The sequence below is a fragment of the Theropithecus gelada genome, chromosome 14 (genome assembly GCF_003255815.1).
Source record: "Theropithecus gelada isolate Dixy chromosome 14, Tgel_1.0, whole genome shotgun sequence".
In the NCBI taxonomy this organism is placed as follows: Eukaryota; Metazoa; Chordata; class Mammalia; order Primates; family Cercopithecidae; genus Theropithecus; species Theropithecus gelada.
Genome location: NC_037682.1, coordinates 26425160 through 26445915, shown reverse-complemented (window position 1 = coordinate 26445915; position 20756 = coordinate 26425160).

Sequence of the window (20756 nt, the reverse complement as noted above, 5' to 3'; positions counted from 1 at the left end):
TGAGCCGACGTGATGCCCCACCTCCCAGGGAATATATACATTGGCCAAGAAAAGTAGTCACACCTTCTAGCACTTGAGTGAAAGTGGCACCTCCCTTCTTGAATGGGTGTCTTGTCCATCTAGAGAACCTACAGCCCCTAGTGCATGAGTGGAGGTAGTACTCCGCCCTCCCAGGAAACTGGTGCCTTGGACAAGAAGAGCAGTCACACTCTGGTGCCTGAGCTGGCATGGTGCTCTGCCCCCTGGAGAGTAGAAGCCTTGTGCTAAATGAACAGGTTTCCTACCAGGGCTGAGCTGATTCCACAACCCACACTGCAGTGAAATACAGCCTTGGTTGAACTAGGCCGCTTTCCCAACTGAATTGAAACCTGTAGCACTCTGCTTTCCACCAAAGGAATAAAATAATTCTCCAGTAACTGGTTTCAAAGACAAAAGAATGTACAATTGTCAGAAAAGAAATTCAAAATAATGATCTTGAAGAAACTCGGCAAGATACAAAAAAATACACATAGACAATTCAAGGAAATCAGGAAAAACAATTCATAATCTGAATGTGAAATTCAACAAAGAAACATACATAATCAAAAAGAACCTAAAAGAAACCTTGGACTTGAAGAATTCTTTTTTTTTTTTTTTTTTAAATTATATTTTTGTAGAGATGAGTCTCACTGTATTGCCGAGACTTGTCTCAAACTCCTGGGCTCAAGTGATCTTCCTGCTTCGGCCTCCCAAAGCGGTGAGACTACAGATGTGAGCCACTGGGGTCAACCTTGAGTAATTCAATAGAAATAAATAAAAAGGACAACCAAGAGCTTCAACAGCAGACTAGATTGAGTAGAAAGAACAGTCAGTAAACTTTAAGACCACTCTTTTAAAATTACCTAGAGAGAAAAATTTGAAAAATAATGAGAAAGCATAAAGGAAGCCTATTGGACTTATGGGACCCCATTAAGTGAAAACATAAATTTTTGCATTATGGAAGTTCCAGAGGACAGAGACAAAAAAAAGTACAGAAAGTTTATTTAATGAAATAATTGCTGAAAAATTCTCAAGTCTTGGGAGAGATACAAATATCCAGATCTATAAAGCCTTAAAGTCAGTAAACAAGTTCAACTCAAAGAGGTCATCACTGAGGCGTATTATCATCAGAGAATTATTAAAGCATCAAAAGAAGACAACATGTCATATACAAAGGAATTTTTATTAGACTATCAGTAGACTCCTCAGCAAAAAAACAAAACAAAACAAAAAAACTTGCAAGCCAGGAGAGAATGGGATATAAATTGTAACATCAAAAATAAAAATTTTGGGAGGACAGTAAAAGTCCAGAGATTTTGTATGTGACCAAAATTAAATTTTTATCAGCTTATAAGATGTTTTACAAAAGTTTCATGGTAGCCACAAAACAAAACAGCATAGCGTATACATAAATGATAAAGGGAACAGAATTAAAAGCTTAGCAGTACAGAAAATCAGCAAATCACAAAGGCAGACCACAGAAGAAGGAAACAGAGATTCTACAAAACAACTAGAAAACAAGTTACAAAATGGCCGTAGTAATTCCTTATATATCAATAACAGCTTTTAATGTAAATGGCTTACATTCTCCAAAGGATATGGAGTGGCTGAATGAATAAAAAAAAAATTCTAACTATATGCTGCCTACAAGAGGCCCACTTTAACTTTTAGAACACACATAAGCTAAATGTAAATGGAAGAAAGCATTCCATGCAAACAACTACCAAAAGAGAGCAGGGGTGGCAATATGTATATCAGATAAAATAGATTTTAAGGCAAAAACTATCACAAGAGAAATAAACATTTACTAGTTAATGAGACAGGTCAAATCATCAAGAAGTTATAACAATCATAAATATATATGCATCCAAAATAACAGCACCTAAATAGATAAGGCAAATATTAATGGACAAGAAAGGAGAAATGGATAACAATACAATAATAATAAAGAACTTGGATACTCCACTTTCAATCATGAACAGATCAACCAGATGCAAAACTAACAAATACTAGACTTGAACTACAATTTAGACAAAATTTATCCCACAGATGTATAAAGAACTTTTCATCCAATAGCGGCAGAATATTTATTCTTATCTAGTGTACATGAAGCATTCTCCAGGACAGACCACAGTAGGACATCAAATAATTCTTAACAACTTTAAGAATATGAAAGATTTAAGAATATTAAAATTTGAGAATATTAAAATGATATCACTATGATTTTCAGATACAATATTATGAAAGCAGAAATCAACAAGAGGAGAAATTTTGAAAAATTCATAAATATGTAGAAATTAAATAACAGTCTCCTGAAAAATCAATGAGTCAAAGAAAAACTCAAAAGGGAAATTAAAAAATAACTTGAGACAAATGCCAATGGGAACACAGAATACCAAAACCTATGGGAAGCAGCCAATGCAGTTATAAGTGGCAAGTGTATAGCAATAAATGCCCACACTAAAAGAGAAAAATAGATCCCAAATAAATAGCCTATCATTATACCTCAAGAAACCATAATTTATTGTAGTTTGGAGTAAGCTTCATATGTAAACAGTGTGTTAAATTTCTAACTATTCAAGAATTGGTATTGATTTTCTATAAGGCTAATCTGTGAATCCATTCCCTTTATCATTTGTGTATATGCTAAAAATACATTTCTAGCCTTGTGACTACCATGAAACTTACATAAAAACATCTTATAGTTGTACTGGATCATTTTAAGCCAATTAATTTAATTTTAATCCCATACAAAAACTTTGTACTTTTACCTCCCCACAAAATTTATATTTTCGATGAAACACTTTACATCCTTTTACGTTGTGTATTTCTCAACAAAATAATTGTAGCTGTAGTTGATTTTACTATTTTGACTGTTAACATGCATACTAGAGGTATAAATAATTTACACTTAATCATTACAATACTGGGGTATCTGAATTTGATTATATATTTATCTTTACCAGTGAGTTTCATAGTTTCAGATGTTCTCATGGTAGCAATCAGGGTCCTTTCATTTCTACCTGAAGAACTTCCTTAAGTATAGCAATATTTGCCTATTGCTGGATAACTATGGTGTTGCTTTGAAGATGTCATATTTCCTTGCTTTTTCATGTGTCCTTCTGTTGGTATCGGGACATGTGGTATAAAGTCACTTCTTCATATTTTTAAAAGTACTATCATAGAGGAGGACTTTCCTGAAGATGTACCTTTGGTGTTGGTTAAGTAGGGCACTTTGGCTTTTATTCTGGTTGTGTGTAGTAGTGTAATCTTTGAATTATTTCTTTGGTTATAAACCGAATTAGTGGTATCTGTGATTTCTCTGGTGGGTTAGGGTGCAGTTATTAGAGGAGGCTGTGGTGAAGTTACACAGCAGACTGGGTTGTCATGTAGGCCAGTCTTCAGGCTTTCATGGTGTCAGTAGGGGGCTGAGCATACCTGTCCTTGTGCCCTAGGGCAGTGTATGCTGTCACTGGTGTTGGTGATTACTGGGCTGCTCAGATGTCAGTAGTGGTCAGAGTGAATCCGGTGTGTCAGCAGGTTTTGGGACCCTGGGAAGCTGTTGTGGCTTGAGAGATGGCAGTAGCAGTGGCCAGATGATTCTGTGAGTCTTGAGCCTTGTGTGTCGAGTTGGCGGTGGCTGCCATGGGCTGGGTGGGCCAGTCTTCAGGCCCACAAGTGATTCTTACAGGTTGGTGTAGCTGAGATGGTAGCAGTGAGAAGTTTAGGCCCAACCTCAGGCATGGAGAAAAGTGCCCAGGTGACCCAAATGGTGGATTGGTTTGGACAAGCCTCCCAGGACCCCAGCTATGTGCTCTATCTTGAAGCAGAGTAGGGGATGGTAAAAACCAAAACCAGGGTAGGCAGACTAATGTTCAGGCCCTCCAGTGGTGAGAGTAGGTACCAGCCATGGTGATCAGGACTGGGCCATCCTCAGGCCCTGAATGTGTGAATGAACTACCACTGGAAAGGGTAGGGCCTGCCTCAGTGGCCACAGCCTGGGCTGGAGGGTAGGGAATGCCCGTCCCTCTCATGCTCCAGCCCTGGTGGCAGGCAGTAGCCCACACCTAGTTTGCACCTCAATCCCAGCTGCAGGAGTCCCTGGCCAGCTCCCAACTAAGATCCAGAAACAACCTGTGGCCCCTGGCATCCCTAAGTCCCCAGTGTGATTGCTCACTTCTCAGCCCCAGCTTTGAGAGCTCATTCCCCGCTTGTGCCCTCATCCCAACAGTAACAGCATGAGTTTCCCTAGTGCCTCAGTCCTGGCACCACCGGGCCCTAGCACAGTGTGCATTCTCTTAAAAGCTAGAATGCAAAACGGTACCTCACTGTAGCCACTTAGGTCTCAGAAAGGATGTGGGACCCAGCGTGAGCTGCCTCCCTGGAGCAGTTCTGTCCAACAGACTCCTGCCTGCTCCATATGTTGTTTTCAGGGCTTAGGAGGGTCCAGGGGTTCTCCCATGGCCAGGATTGCACAAATCCCCCATGGGGATATGGGCCACTGGAGATCTTTAACTTACCTTTTCCTCATGTTGAGAAATCATTTTTAGCTCTGAGCTGATCCCAGCCAAGTGGGCTGCTTTTCTTCCTTCTCCTTCCTTGCTTTTGGGGTTTCCTGTCCCTTTTCTGTTGAATTCCAGCGTCTTCTCTTGGATAATGTATTTGAAGTGTGATTGTCCCATCCAGCATTTTGGTTAAGTGGCGGATGCAAGGTGAAATGCTTCTAGTCAAACATCTTGAAGCCCCTCCCTAGTGTCTAATTGAATATTAAATAAATCATGTCCATTTTTACCCATAAAGCAGTGATTTCTATAGCAATTTTCCTTGCACTGTAATCATGTAGCAAATAAAATAAAACATATAGAACAAGTGGTTTCAGACATTAGATGACAGGCAGTAAATTTCTGTGATTCTCGGGATAAGGATAACATTTAAAAAGCCTTGCAATTGTTTCATCTTACTGCCTAGAATGAGTTTCCAGGTAACGGCACAGGAGACAGGATTTCAAAAAGACCCTGATACACTTTCCTATATCAAAACATTTATTATAAGTTCTTTTAAAATCATCTAACTTATTAACTCAGGTATAAGCTCAAATAGGGCAGAAATATGCCAGTATTTATCAACCCTCAGAATCAGGTTTTCCATGCAATATTGGTACTTGGTCGGTAACAAAGAAATATTTGATAGAAGAGTAAAGTAAAATAGCCACAGGTTCTAGATAATCTTTATATTTGTACGCTTGGTTCATGATTAATTGACTTGATCATACTGAAGAACCCCAACACCGTTGTTTTAAGAATGAAAATCTCAAAAGTGTCTCTTGCCAACTACAACACAGAGGGGGTGCATCCTAAACTTGGGAAAAAGAGACAGGGAGAAAAGAAAAAAAGCAACATTTATGGAGCACCTAATATGTGCCAGTAATTTTACATACATTGTCGTATTTTCCCCTCACCAGAATTTTTCACGGCCAATGCTAATATGAGCACCCCCAGTTTACAGTGAAGAAGCTGAGGCACAGAGAAGTGGCAAAGGCAGTCTTGTGTATTACCATTTAGGTAGTAACTTTAATAGATGGACTTTGAACCTATATTTGATCTCTTTTTCTCTTTTTAGTTTATAATCCAATTAAAATTGTCACATTTGAAACTTGAAAGGGTCATTTGTAAAAGCTATTTATTTGGCAAGAATTTATAAAGAACCCATTATCATAGCTCAGAAAGAGGTTTTCTACTTTAAAGCAAACACCTCATTCAGCGAAAATATGTTTTCTTTTTTTTTCAAGGAAACTAACATTGCCACTTTAAGAGCTTTTATATGTTGTTTAATGGAATAAAGTGTCTCATTTCTAAACAATCCATTAGTATTTGTGATTAATTAGCATATAAAGAATAATGAGGTGACTGAGGCCAGAGTACCCCTGCCTTAATTGATTGCCTGAGTTCCTGGGTTAATAAAATCCAATTATTTTCTTATGTAATTGGCGCAAAGTTTATTTGTATCTCCTTTTTAATAAGTTTGCTAATGATATAAGAAAGTAAACAAACAAAAGTAACTGTATGAATGCCAAGTTCAATTAAATCTTCAGGCCTGACCAAATATCCCTATGTACAGATTAGTTCAAAATCCGTACTTATCTGTAAAGCACACACCAAGTTAATCACCCCTGCTGTCCTGACTTGTGTGTTGAAGTAGGAGCAAGAGGGCGTTATAGCTTTTTAAATAGAAGTGAAATATCATAGCACTCTGTAATTGGAGAAAGGACAATCAGAGGGAAATCCCAAGTGTTTCAGAGACTGAACTTTAAGTAAGAGATTTGAATGGGCTAGTTTTCTCGAGACTGCATTTAAGATGTCTCTCAAGTGACTTGCATGGTGCCTTCTGGAAACCTATACCAATTAATAATCCTTGTTCATCCCTGTGCCTTGCTTCACCTTGCTGTCAGATTTGGGTATTCTCAGTACAGCTCTGCTAAAATACTGTAGTATACAAACTCTAGGATCAAGTTTGATGACTCCCAGACCACTTAGAGTTATAGATTCTTGGCCATGGAACATAAACCTGTGACCATTTTCTTTCCCTTCTCTTCTCTTCTCTTCCCTCCCTCCTTTCTTCTCTTTTCTTTTCTTTTCTTTTCTTTTTCTTTTCCTTCCTTCCTTCCTTCCCTTTCTTTCTTTCTTTCTTTCCCTCTCTCTCTCTCTCTCTCTCTCCCCCTCCCTCCTTCCCTCTCTCTCTCTCTTTCTTTCGACAGTGTCTCTCTCTGTCACTCAGACTGGAGTACAGTGGCATGATCTTGGCTCCCTGCAGCCTCTACCTCCCAGGCTCTGGGACTACTGGTGTGCACCAACATGCCCTCGTAATTTTTGAATTTTTTGTACAGGCGAGATTTTGCCATGTCGCCCAAGCTGGTCTTGAACTCCTGAGCTTAAGCAATCCGCACACCTCAGGCTCCAGTTGGCAATCATTTGAGTTGGGGTGGGCCTTCGGCATCTGCATGCTTAGTGAGATCCTTTCATCAGATCATCATTATATTTTCTTACCTCATTCAGTTTGGTTTCTACAGCTTTATCTTACTTATATTTCCAATGTTGCAACAGAAATCCTTTCTTAACTCCAAGCCACTTAGTTAAGGCTTAAACAAAATTAAGGATCCCTTACAAGACACCTAAGAACTGTAAGGTAGTATGCTAGATATTATAGGTACTTTGAGCCTGGCATAGTCTTAAATAGAGTGGGTGAACAGTACATATTTGTTTATTTAAATGTAATGGATTAATATATTGTACTGGTAAAACTGTATTTGAGAACCATGCCCTGCATACTCATTGTTTTAAGCATCCTTAGATGTCATGGTGATAACTCAACTATTTGCATTGTTACATCACACCTCCTCAGGAACATTTAGGCTAGCATATAGGACTGCTTACTTGGCATCTCCACTTTAATAAATGTCCACAGCCAAGCTCCTGTTCATCATTTAATGCCCAATACTTTCTACACTTTTTCCATTTCTAGTAATGGTCACTTAGACATTATAGTTGCTCAGATCAAAAATTTGAAGGCAGGTTTTTTATTTATCTTAGCTACAATCAATCCATTAGCCACTCCTGTCAATGCTTCCTTAAAAGAAATTCAAACTTGGACAATTTCTCACCACCATCACATTATGGCCCTGGGCCAAGGCTCCAAGCCATCATCCTACCTCATCTAAATTATTGCAATAATTTTTGATACCCTGCCACTCCTTTGCCTGCCCATGCTCTATGCTCGATAGAACCAGCAGAATAAGCCTGTTAAAACTTATATGTGATCATGCCACAAAAACCTTTATTGCCTTTGCTCTCATTCAGAGTAAACATCAAAGTCTTTATGGTGGTTTATAAAGTCACTGTATATAGATACATTATTTTCCCTTTCACTCTTACTTTTCACATCTCCTACTTACTCCCCGTCTTTGCATAAGTGGACTGGCATCAGTTTGGGCGTACTTTTCATTTAATTCTCTCTCCATTTAGATTATTTCCTGAAATCTCAGTTATCTATATTAGTAGTGCCCTCACCTCCTTTGGGTCTTTAGTGAAATATTCCCTCCTCAATGTGTCTTTCACTCATAATTCTATTTAAAATATTACCTCTCAATACTCCCTATTTCTCATTCCTGCTTCATAGTGTTTTCTGCAGTATTGGTCATTATCTAATAAGTATGTGTTTTACTTGTATATTTTATTTTCTCTTTCCCTCCCATAAAAGTTTAGCTCCGTGAGGCCAGAGAAATTTGCATTTGACTCCTAGTTGTATCCTCTGCACATGTATAGATTTGCAACATATTAATTTCTCAATAAATGTTAAGTGGATGACAGGATATGGTTGTGGTATATAAGATTGCTATTGTAATTCTGCATCCTCTTCCAGTAACATGATTAGACATGCATACCTTTCTCCATGTATTTTTGTAGTGATCTCCCACTGTGGGGTTGTGTGAGGGGGTTTCCCATTCCTTAACTAGGGCTAGATCATGTATCTTGCTATGGCTAATGTGCTCGTAGCAGACATAGTACAAATACAGCTTTAAAAAGCACTTAAAAGTTCAGGTTGCACCTCTGCCATCAGAAAAGAACATTCCCTAAGCTAGTCAGCCAAATCAAGCTAAGGTCAGCAGAGCTACTCCACTGCACCTAGCTTAGATCAAACTATCCCTAGGAAACTTCCAGATTCATGAGTTAAATAAATGTAAATCATTTAAAACAATAAGTCACTGAGTATAGGAATATTTGCTATGCTTATACAATGGGCCAAAAGATCAATGTTCTCAGGTTACAAAAATGGTACAATGTCTTTCTAATGAATTACCGTGTGTCACATAAATGGGACCACAAAAATTAAGTAACTAGGATTTTCCACTTTTACTTGGTTACTGGAAAACTCAAATTTTGCTATGTACTCAATTTTGGTTATTTGTTTCAGTCTATATCTTAGAATATAATAATTATCTTCTCCCATAAATATTTAATTTATTACATGATTCTTAATTTTAATCTTTTTTATAGGTTTATTTTTCATTTTACATTAATCTATTTCAACTTTTTATAAATAGAAGTTGTGTGAGTTAACTATTAGAATAACTGTATTAGAATAGCACACATTGTAGAATTTCTACATGAATGCTGCAAAAATATTGCTTAGAGTATAACATTTAAAAATTAAATAAAAATTAGTTGATGTTAATGCTATAAAAGTTTAAGTATTTACACAGTAAAATTTAAAAATTTATTAAAATATGTTGGGTGACTAATGTAAAATTAATTAAGTTGATGACAAATCAATTTTGTGGAGTCGACATTCTAGTCTATATAATGTTAGAAGGGAAAATTCTATATCATCTATTTTCTGTGTCTTAATAGCTAAGATTTGAGCTCAGTAGTAAAAGGCTTAGAGTCTCAGTAATGAAACTAAATATTTTACTTATCCTTAAATCAGTAATTTTTGGCTGGTTTCTATATTGTGATAGTAAAATTAGTTTCCATGATAATTAATATAATAAACAGTGTGTCACCACCTTAAACAATAAATTCTCAAATGAATTACACATTATAATAGGAAGATTCTAAGTCACTTTAAGCCCAATTTTTTAATCTGAATAAATTGAAAAATTTCCCAAACTACTAGTTGAAAAAAACAAGCAGCCAAATATATCTAAAATACTATATTACCTTTAAATTCCACAACTGAATCACAAGAACCTCTTCATATACAATAACACACGTCCACATACATGAACACATGCACACACGTACTCACTATATAAGTTCACTTTTTTAATAGTTTTTGTAATTTTTCCTTTTTCTTTCTCAGTAATTATTTCTAACTATCCTAAATAAACCTTAAAAGCATACACAGAGTAATTCTTACCTACAAATAGATCCATTATTGTATTCATTATATCTGCAGGCTAGACTTGTACAAGTATAATATAAAATTAAATTTAGGAATTTAAAAAAAAAAAAGAAGCTAATTAAACCAAAAGATTGAGTCCAAAAAAAAAAAAAAAAAAAATGGTGAACTGAGTAGCAAATCATTATGTTATCATTTTAAATTTAGTAATGGAATTTATTTACTCATTAAATGCTTTTTAAAATTAATTCCTATCTTTGAACTCACTCCTTTTAGATTCAATTAAAATATTTTTAAAAGAAAGTGTAAAATCCACTGTTTCTAAAGCTTGACTCTAGTTAGAATAAATCCTTTCAGGCCGGGCACGGTGACTCACGCCTGTAATCCCAGCGCTTTGGGAGGCCGAGACAGGCGGATCACGAGGTCAGGAAATCAAGACCATCCTGGCTATCATGGTGAAACCCCGTCTCTACTAAAAACACAAAAAATTAGCCAGGCTTGGTGGCGGGTACCTGTAGTCCCAGCTACTCGCGAGGCTGAGGCAGGAGAATGGTGTGAACCCGGGAGGCGGAGCTTGCAGCGAGCGGAGATGGCGCCACTGCACTCCAGCCTGGGCAACAGAGCGAGACTCCATCTCAAAAAAAAGAATAGATCCTTTCAATGTATACTGATCCATTTTCAGCAAAAATATTAATGTACTTGAAAATTTATGTCACTCAGATCCTCTGTATGAGTACTAAGATCACATTTGTAAAGTTTCATGGAAGTGGAAATGAGACTGAATAAGATCAAAGCTGAGAAATTGAACTGGAAATATAATTGGCCACCATAATATGGTTGCAAGTGAACTTTGTCTTGGTTAAACTGGTAGAAGATAAATGACTACAGAGGATTCAAAATAAGCAGTAATACTTCCAACTTTGAAAGGTGCTCGTTGTAATTCCAAGTAATTTCCTTTGGGTAGGATCTTAAACAATGGTTTTAACTAAAGGGGCTACGACCTAAAATGCATTTCATAGAATTTTAATGTTTTACCCTAGTTTCCAGGGTATTGGCAGAAATACAGATCTCAGGAGAAAATCAAGCATTAAAAGGAAGAAACTGATTTTATGACACACAGAAGTCTTGTCAAATAGGAACAACATGTTGGGGGAAGGACAGGGTGTGATAGAGTTGACATGAAGTTGCTCATGCCCTTCATCAGTGCTTCTTTTAAAATTGTTTTGTCAATGAATGCTTAATACTCATCATTACTGTGTTCAATTTCAAGATACAATTGAGAACAACATGCCATTCTGGCCCACCCAAATGTGGTATCTTTTGAGGGAAGAGAGTCAAACAATTAGACAATTATAATAGAGTCTATTTGTAGTGGTTCTTGATAACTGCAGTATAGTTAATATCAGATCCTTTCCACTGTAAGCTGAAAACTTCTAGAGGAATCTTTATATACATGGCCAGAATGTGATTAGGAACTATTACTAGTTAAAATGAATCCAATCTAGTAGTGGTCTTATTTACCATGGAGGTAAGTTGCTATCTGCTCTAAACTTGGGTTATCTCATTAACTGAGTAACAGCATTATCTACATCATTGAGCTGCTGGGAATATTAAGTAAAGCACTACATTGCAACATATCAGCAAATTGCCTGACACATTTTATTTATTTTTATTTTATTGAAATGGAATCTCTCTCTGTCACCCAGGCTGGCATGCAGTGGCGTGATCTCAGCTCATCACAATCTCTGCCTCCCCGGTTCAAGTGATTCTCCTGCCTCAGCCTCCTGAGTAGCTGGGATTACATGCACTTGCCACCACGTCCGGCTAATTTTTGTATTTTTTAGTAGAAATGGGGTTTCACCATGTTGGCTAGGCTGGTCTTAAACTTCTGACCTCAGCTGATCCACCCGCCTCGGCCTCATAAATTATGCAGTATTTATTAAAATACTATTTTTACATTATGGTTATAGTTAGCTATCATTGAAAAAGGCTAAGGAAGGAAAGATTAGTGTACAACAGAAAATATCGTAGATAAGTTATACACAAAATCTGGAAGATAAAGAGTTAAAAACTCAAGAGGAGTTTCCCATAATTCACATGATTATCTTTCATGCTGACAGGCAAAACTAATATTCTTTATAACCTGATCACAAAAACATTAATAAGCATTTACCATGGATTTGCATCCTTTCTATCTTTATTTAACTCTAGATTGCATGATCTATGCAAGTTACCCTAACCTCTTTTCCCTTATGAATAAATTCATTTCCTATTTAACTTTGCTTCACATCATACGGCATAATACATTTTGGAAATATGAGGTTCCAGAAGTGTCACACAAATATAGAGCTCTAATGCTTTCTGATAACTCAAAACCCATGGCAAAAAAAAAAAGAAAAAAAAGAAAAACAATAATCTTAAATAGAGATGGACTGATAGCATGCTAGAAGATATTGCTGCTGCTAAGTTTAATAAAATATGATTGACATGCTTAGATTTATCACGGAAGGGATCACATTTTTTTTAACAGTCCAGAATGACGTAAAGCAAAATTTGCTGCCAGTGAGTGGATGAGAAATACAATGCTCTGTGTTCTGTGGCAAAACATTAACAACCCAGTTTTGGAATAGAAATTTTTTTTTTTTTTTTTTTTTTCCGTCCTTCATGAGTGTGGCTTCCAGGACCTGTCTCTATTATCTAATCACCTTTACACATTCTGTTTTGCACCTTGCTCTCTTTCTGACACTTGGGCTATGCTGACATTTCTTGGGAGGGCATTTGTTCTTATCCTGAAAGCTTTCAGCTCAACAAGCTGATTTTCAGAAAGATTAAAGATCATTACAATTCCCAAAGATGGGAAAAGATTTTGATAGGAGTTTGTACTGAAGAGAAAGGTGTCCCATTTTGAGTATTCATGTTTACCTAACTGTGTTTTCTCTAAGTCCTCATTGCCTAGGGGAAATAAGAATTTGAAGGGAATCAAGTGAAACCTCCTTTCTAACTGCACACACTTACTTGCCCTTTTTATTTGCCCTAACACAAACAGATCATCACTGCTTCCTTCTTCTGAGAAATCTGAAAAAAGTATTTGTATTAATTTTTAGTTTATCATTTGGAGACTTTGAGTTGGTAGACTTATTTTCATAATGAAAAATAGTGCAGTATTTGCTGCTATTAAACACAAAAATTGTTCTTTAATGTAGAAAACATTTCCAGAAATATGAATGTCTTCTGTTCAAGTATGTTAATAATTGGGAAGTAGTTGATTAATAGAATAAACGTAGTCCTTCAGACCTCAGATCCTAAGAGCACAATGAGTTTCAGAGAAGTTATATTATACTTGATTCATTACCTGCATAAACTTGGGCAGTTGACTTAATGTTTCTAACCCTTGTTTTCTTCCTTCAGAAAAACACTCAAAATGGGCAAAAGATCTGAGCAAGCAAGTCCCCAAATAAGATATACAAATGATTAATAAGCACATGAAAATATGCTCAATATTATTAGCAATCATGGAAATGCAAATGAAGACCACAATCAGATATCACTTAACACTCAATGGGATAGTTTTGATCAAAAACAGATGAAAACATATTTTAGTGAGAATATAAAAAACTGGATTCCATATATACTCTTGGTGGAAATGATAAATGATGCAGATCCCTTGGAAAATAGTGTAGACTTTTTTTTGTTTGTTTTTTGTTTTTTGTTTTGAGATGGAGTTTCATACTGTTGCCCATGCTGGAGTGCAATGGCGCGATCTCGGCTCCCTACTCCTCCACATCCCGGGTTCACGTGATTCTCCTGCCTCAGCCTCCTGAGTAGCTGGGATTACAGGTGCATACCACCATACCCCGCTAATTTTTTGTATTTTTAGTAGAGACGGGGTTTCACTATGTTGGCCAGATTGGTCTCGAACTCCTGACCTCGTAATCCACCTGCCTCAGCCTCCCAAAGTGGTGGGATTACAGGCGTGAGCCACCATGCCTGGCCATGGATATTTCTTTAGAGGTTAAACATACAGTTAACATATGACCCAGTAATTATCTAGTAAACAGGCAATGGAGATTCTTCTGTAGTCTTAAATTGAAATAGTCATTTGCGACAGATGTAATGTTACTTCTTTTATAGCATGTTAATTTGGTAAAGCATGAGAGGTAAGAAGCCTAATTATAGATTTCCTGGGGTTTCATTTGTTTGCATCAAATAATGCCTCCTATGCTTATAATTCTTCAATTTTATGATCAAATGTTAACGTTAAACATTTTTAATTTTAAAAATAACAATACTTGAAAGTATCAATACTGTTTGGGGTCAGTTCGTGTGAAAATTATTTTCATTTTCTGATTTTTGTCACTAAGAGTGTCTTATATTTGGGACAGGCATCAGGCATTACAAAGAGAGCAACAAAATTTAATTCATCACAGAGTTCATAAGTTAAAATAAAGCAGTTGCTCAGGAAAAGCACATTTATTCCTGATAGTGTGGTAAGAGATAAATGTCATTTGAGGTCTGTTACTGAGAAGAGAGGAGAATGCATAAAAAATTGAGCATCCTCATAAGTAGAATCTGCAGTGAAGGCTGCTTTTCTTGGTATTTCTCAAGATAGTTTTGTAGGAAAAAAACAGATTCTTGTCACAAGACCAGGAAAGATTAGGCACGCAGACACTTTGAAGGGTGAGGGGTTACGGAATTTACTGGGCTAAAAGGAAAATGACTCATAGCCGAACAAGCAGGGCTCCTGTTAACAGGCTCCCACCTCACAGATTGAATCTCAAGTCCCACCCAAGAACAGGAGAGGCCAGGCTCCTACCCTCTGCAAATGGTGGGAGCTTCCTCAGGCCCTAATCCATCCTCTCAGTGCTCAGGCTGTTTGGAGATTCTCCAGGGAACCCTTTTTTACTTAGCTATATTAATAAATTTTAAAATCATGTAAAAAGCATAAATCATTCAATGTAATTATTTAATTGGTAATAGAATATGGTGTCAAGAGTTGGCAACATAGAATAAAGTATTCTATGTAATGCACCTAAGAGTTGGTGCATTGATGGTTTGGCTTGATTCAGGAATAGACTGTCAACCTGTGCCATCTGATACAGTATCCCCCGGCCACATGTGTGGCTATTTAAATTCAGATTTAAAATAATTAAAGTTAAGTAAAATTAAAAATTCTGTTTCTCAGTCTCACTAGGCACACTTAAAGTGCTAATGACAATTGTGCTGATCACAGATAAAGAACCTTTCCATTATTACAGAAAGTTTGGGACAGCATATCTTTGTTACCTAGAATAGTCATTTTTTTTTTTTTTTTGGATTGGGTATTCCTTTGAAAATTCAATAAAACTTGATCTAAAATAGTAAATTAGGAGCCTTCCCCCTTTGGGCAACTATATGTAATATGATTTACTGAACTAAACTCTAGACGCTATGGAAATTATTGTTTAAATGTTCTTTTTCTTGAAGATTATTGTAAGATCAACTACTAGTGTTTCCATCTAAAGATAGAGCCATAACTGCAATAAAAACCTCAATTTCAGATTATGACTGACATCATACCCTAAGATTTGAAATACTGCCTAGTGAAGAACTGTACAAAGGCTATTTAAACTGTATTGAAGGGCTGAGGACGATCATAAATATAACAATAATAACACAATTGTGATCTATATTGCTAAGTGCTGTATTGAATGATTTACATATAATATCTCATTTAATCCTCAAAAAATCCTATTATACTAAATTCAGAGATGGAAAACAAATAGACACAATTAGGTAAAGCAACTTGCCCAAGGTGATTCACAACTAGTAAGAGAGGAATCAAGGATTGTACTCCCTTCTATTTGCTACTTCAGATAAGGCCTGTTATACACAGAAAAAATGATGAAGTTTCATGTAAGTGATGATTATCAATATTTTATTATGGGAAAGTGTTTAAGCAGATATAACTAAGTTAACTCGGCCATTAAAAATTCAAATTACTGAGCCGGGCGAGGTGGCGGGCGCCTGTAGTCCCAGCTACTCGGGAGGCTGGGGCAGGAGAATGGCGTGAACCCGGGAGGCGGAGTTTGCAGTGAGCCAGGATCGCGCCACTGCACTCTAGCTTGGGCAACACAGCAAGACTCCGTCTCAAAAAAAAAAAAAAAAAAAAAAAATTCAAATTACCTTTGAATACTTAACTTGTAATGCCTGTACCGTCATAGAATACACTAGAAAAAAAAGGTTTTGCAAAATGCAAACCTATAATACATTACACTAAATAAAATATCCAGATTACTACATGACACATATACATTTTTACCTTTAACATTTCTGGGAATTTTAAAAAGATATGTCAAGTCTGTGTTTTAAATCCTCTTACGTTAAATTGGGCATTAATAAATCAATTTCTATGATCTATAGATTTATTTGGGGCAGAGAATGCTTAATCAAATGACATAAAGACATTATCAAGAGTCTGAAATATTATGTTTAGATTGCTATGATATAAAATTCTTGCTATTTTATTTTTCTTCTTTTTTAGTTCACTTTGTTCAGCTATACAAAATGCTAGGTGTAAGAAGTTGAAATAACGCATCCTAAGAGTTGACTGATCACTGTTCTTTTTTGTTTGTCTTTGTTTTCAAGATAGAGTTTCGCTCTGTCACCCATGCTGGAGTGCAGTGGCATGATCTCGCTTACTGCATCCTCCCCCTCCCGGGTTCAGGACATTCTCATGCTTCAGTTTCTGGAGTAGCTGGGAATATAGGCGGGGACCACCATATCTAGTTGACTTTTAAAAATATTTTTAGTAGAGACAGGGTTTCAGCATGTTGACCAGGCTGGTCTGGAACTCCTGTCTTCAAGTGATCTGTCCCCCTTACCCTCCCAAAGTCCTGGAATTACAGGTGTGAGCCACCGCGCCTAGACCACGGTTCTTTTTACAGTTAAAATAACCTGCAGCTGAACAACAAATATATCACACACCACCACTAAACAAATCCTTCTTAGCATGCAAGTCATATACACACACAAGTGCAAAAATTATACATATAATGAATCCATTCATACATATAAGTCTATGTAAAATGTTCAGACAACAGAAAATCTAGGCAACTTGTCAATATTTCACTAGCTAAGAAACATTAAAATGTTTATGTTTTCCTTGAATTGTGTTATACTAAGAATTCAGGATAGATTTACTCATAAAGATGGAAGTTAAATACCTTTTAGTGCTTTAGATATATCTTTTCCATTTCACCAAATATCTCATTGGGGTCTTAAAACTCTCAGTGCTTGGCTGAGCATATGTTAAGTTATACAGAACAAGAGATTCTTAATCTAAACCACTGATATTTTTCTAAACAACTCCAAAACAATGAGCCTTACCACCCCAATGTTTTCTTCTTACCTGAATATCTTAATGACATAGTTTTTAGGCAGCTTGACGTAGTAAAAAGGCACTGAAGGAGAAGAGCGAAGTCCTGAGTTTAAGTATTCATTTGGCTATAGACTTGTTTCAAAATGGCTGTTTCATCATCTATAATATGCTATGGTGTCTTCCTCAAAAGATGGTTCTCAGGATAAAGCAAGAAGAAGTATGTGAAAGAGCTCTGCAAATGTCATGGATTTCAATGATCATTCTCATTAATGCAGTGTTTGGTCAAGGGCAGTAGAAATACCATGACTGATTGGCTTTTGAATAAGATTCAGTACCCATGCAGCCTGTAGTTCTCTTCCTGTTTTCATTTTCAAAATTGCTAGGGCTCACTGTGAGATTTTCTCTAATTGCCACATATGTGATATAATTTTCTTCCAAAACATCATAAAATATTAGCTCTTTACTGCTCTCAACAAACCATCTTTTATATCTTTTTAAAGTTATATTTGTAACTTTTGAAATTGTGTGTGTAATAAAGACCAAAATTATTAATGTATTGACTCTTCAAATCATGAGCTAATTAACTCAGCACACGTTCAGCCTCTCTCTACTTTTGTCATAGTGTTCTACATACACCAGCATACTGAATAGTCAGTCAACACCATTCAATAGCAATTCAGATATTGATGGGAATATGGAAGAGCATACAGTTTTAATGAACAAACTTTTACTCCTCAAGTATGAATGTAAAGATTAATACCAGAATTAAGCAGAATTTTATAATGGAAAGATGTTTAAAATAATTTCCAGAAAGCCTGAGTTGTATTTCTCACTTTGTCAATATTGCAAACCACATTAGATTACAAAATGGCTCCAGTTATTTAATACTCTGAGCTTATGTGTCCACTGTGTATTCATAATTCTAGTAACAACAGTGGAGTTTGTATCCTCATTGTTTGAATATAGGCTATCCTTGTGATTTGCTTTGGGTTATAGAATGCAGCAGAAGTGACATTGTTCCAGTTTTACGATTCAGGAGACTTTGCACACATGTCTCTATTGGAATCCTTCCCAGTGGTCTTTCCCAGAGTAGCTTGTTGGATGACAAGATACACATGCCCTAGTCACTGATGGCTCTAAGAACTAGATTGCTACCATATATGTGCATGAAGCCATCTTAGGTCAGTCAGTTCTCTGCCAACCTGCTAGCTAACTAAAAAGCTATGATCAATTGAGTCTGAGCCACACCAGTATATCATTCAAGCAGACCCATAATAATGTGAGAAATAATAATTGTACATTGTTTCAAGTCATTGAGATTGGGGAAGTTTGTAGCAATTGCTTATTGCTGTACAGTAAATCACTCTAAACATAATGTCTTAGCAATCATCTTTTTAGCTCATAAATCTGTGGATTAGCAGTTTGGGCTGGACTAGATTGGTTCTTTGAGTCTCAGCTGGGCTTTCTAATGGGACTGCAGTCAGCTAACAAGTCATCTAGACAGCTTGTCTAGGATGGCTTCCACTAGGATAGATCATTTATGTTGTGTGTTGTCTCTCATTCACTACAAGAAAAATTTTAGAATTCTGACATAAATAGATGAAAGATGGAAAATTAGAAGTTGGAATATATGTGGGACAGTTTGAGATTGCTAAATATATATGCCTATGTGGAATTCTGGAAGAAGAAAGAGAGAGAGAGAAAATCAGACCAAAAATTATTATTTGAAAAGACAGTGACTTACAATTTTATATAACTCATAAAAGGTACTAATCCATGGAGCCATCAAGTCCACAGTAATTTAAGCAACTAAATAAAAAATTCATAATCCCCATCCAGCTGTATTATAGTAACACTGCATAAACATAAACTCAAAACCAAAAAAAAAAAAAAGTAAAGTTAGGGATGAGAGATGGAGGGAAGGAGATTTTACAGATTACTGGAAAATAATATAGTTTGAATGATTTTACAACAGCAAAAATTGAAGGGCTATGCCAGTGGAGCGACACCTTTAAAAAACTAACTCTATATGCAGAATCTTAACCCATTAAATATATGTTTCAAGAAATAAAGCAAAATACAACTATTTTCATATTAAAAAATGAAAAAATCAGAAAGTTTTCCACTAGCAGATCACACTAAAAGAAATGTAAAACAATGTATCTCAGGAATAATGAAATAAATCTCAAATGGTAGATTTGAGATTAAAGAAAAATTTTTAAAATGTAGAAACTGTATGGGAAAATTTAAGTAAATATTAACTGTATAAAATAAACAGCATTTAAATTGTTGTGTGGCCCAAAGTAAAATAAGAATTAAATTATATGACAACAGTTACATGTAAGCCAGGAAAGTGAATTATATAGCAGTATTCGGAGAGTCTTCGCTAGTTTAGGAGAATGACATGATTGATTAAATTTACATTTTGGTAAGGGGATTTGTGTATTGTAATTTATCAGATAACTAAAGTGATAACAATAGAGTAAATACATTCTATACTGTGGATGGGGAGTAAATGAATTCGAAAATGTTCAGTAAACCCAAATAAAGGAAAAAAGAAGAGAAAAAGAAATATAGAATATGCAAGACACATAAAAAGCACAAAGCACAAAGTATGATACTAGTTATCAAACATATATGGAAATTATATTAACTCTAAATAGAATACATTCTCTGGTTAAGCTACAAGGATTATTCCAAAGAAAAACCAACTATATGCTCTTTTTAAAAGATGAAAATAAAACATATGTAAAATTTTACACATAAACGTATAAATTTACATATGTATGTTTTAAAATAAAATAAAGTTAAAAAATTAATACAGGATATGCTAAACAATATAATGTCAGAATTGGCTATTAATGTCAGATTACTATTTATAGAATAAAACACTACAATAAACAAAAAGTTTCACTTTATAGTGATGAGTTTAAATTCACCAGAAATATACAATTTAAAAATTTATATGAATCTAATGATATATTATCCAGTTATCTGAGAAAATTAAACAATGTTATGTTTAAATTGATGAATTATATCCACAATGAATGTTTAAATTTACCTGTACAACTATTAAAACAATGAAACAACAACAGCAAAAAATAAAACCAGCAAAGATATAAGTTGCAGCAATATAAGTAAAAACCTTACTTCCATATATACACACACTGGACCCAAAAGCTGTGTGCACTAAGCAGTTGTAAAGATTCCACCCCAATGGACTTAGAATATTTATTAAAGATTTTAGAACATTAGTTACAAAACATGCTATATGTTATTATTAAGGTTTTAAAATACGTCTATGAACTGTCCCTGTCTATTTCACTAAATTTTTTCTTGGTAGCTCTTCTCTTATTCTCTTTATTTTTTTTTTTTTTTTTTTTTTTTTTTTTTTTTTTGGGGTTTCTTTTTTTTTCCCCGGTTTGGGTGGGGTGGTCGGCTTTCTGTTCCTTGAATCGCCCCCCCCCGGGATTCTGCACCTTCTGCA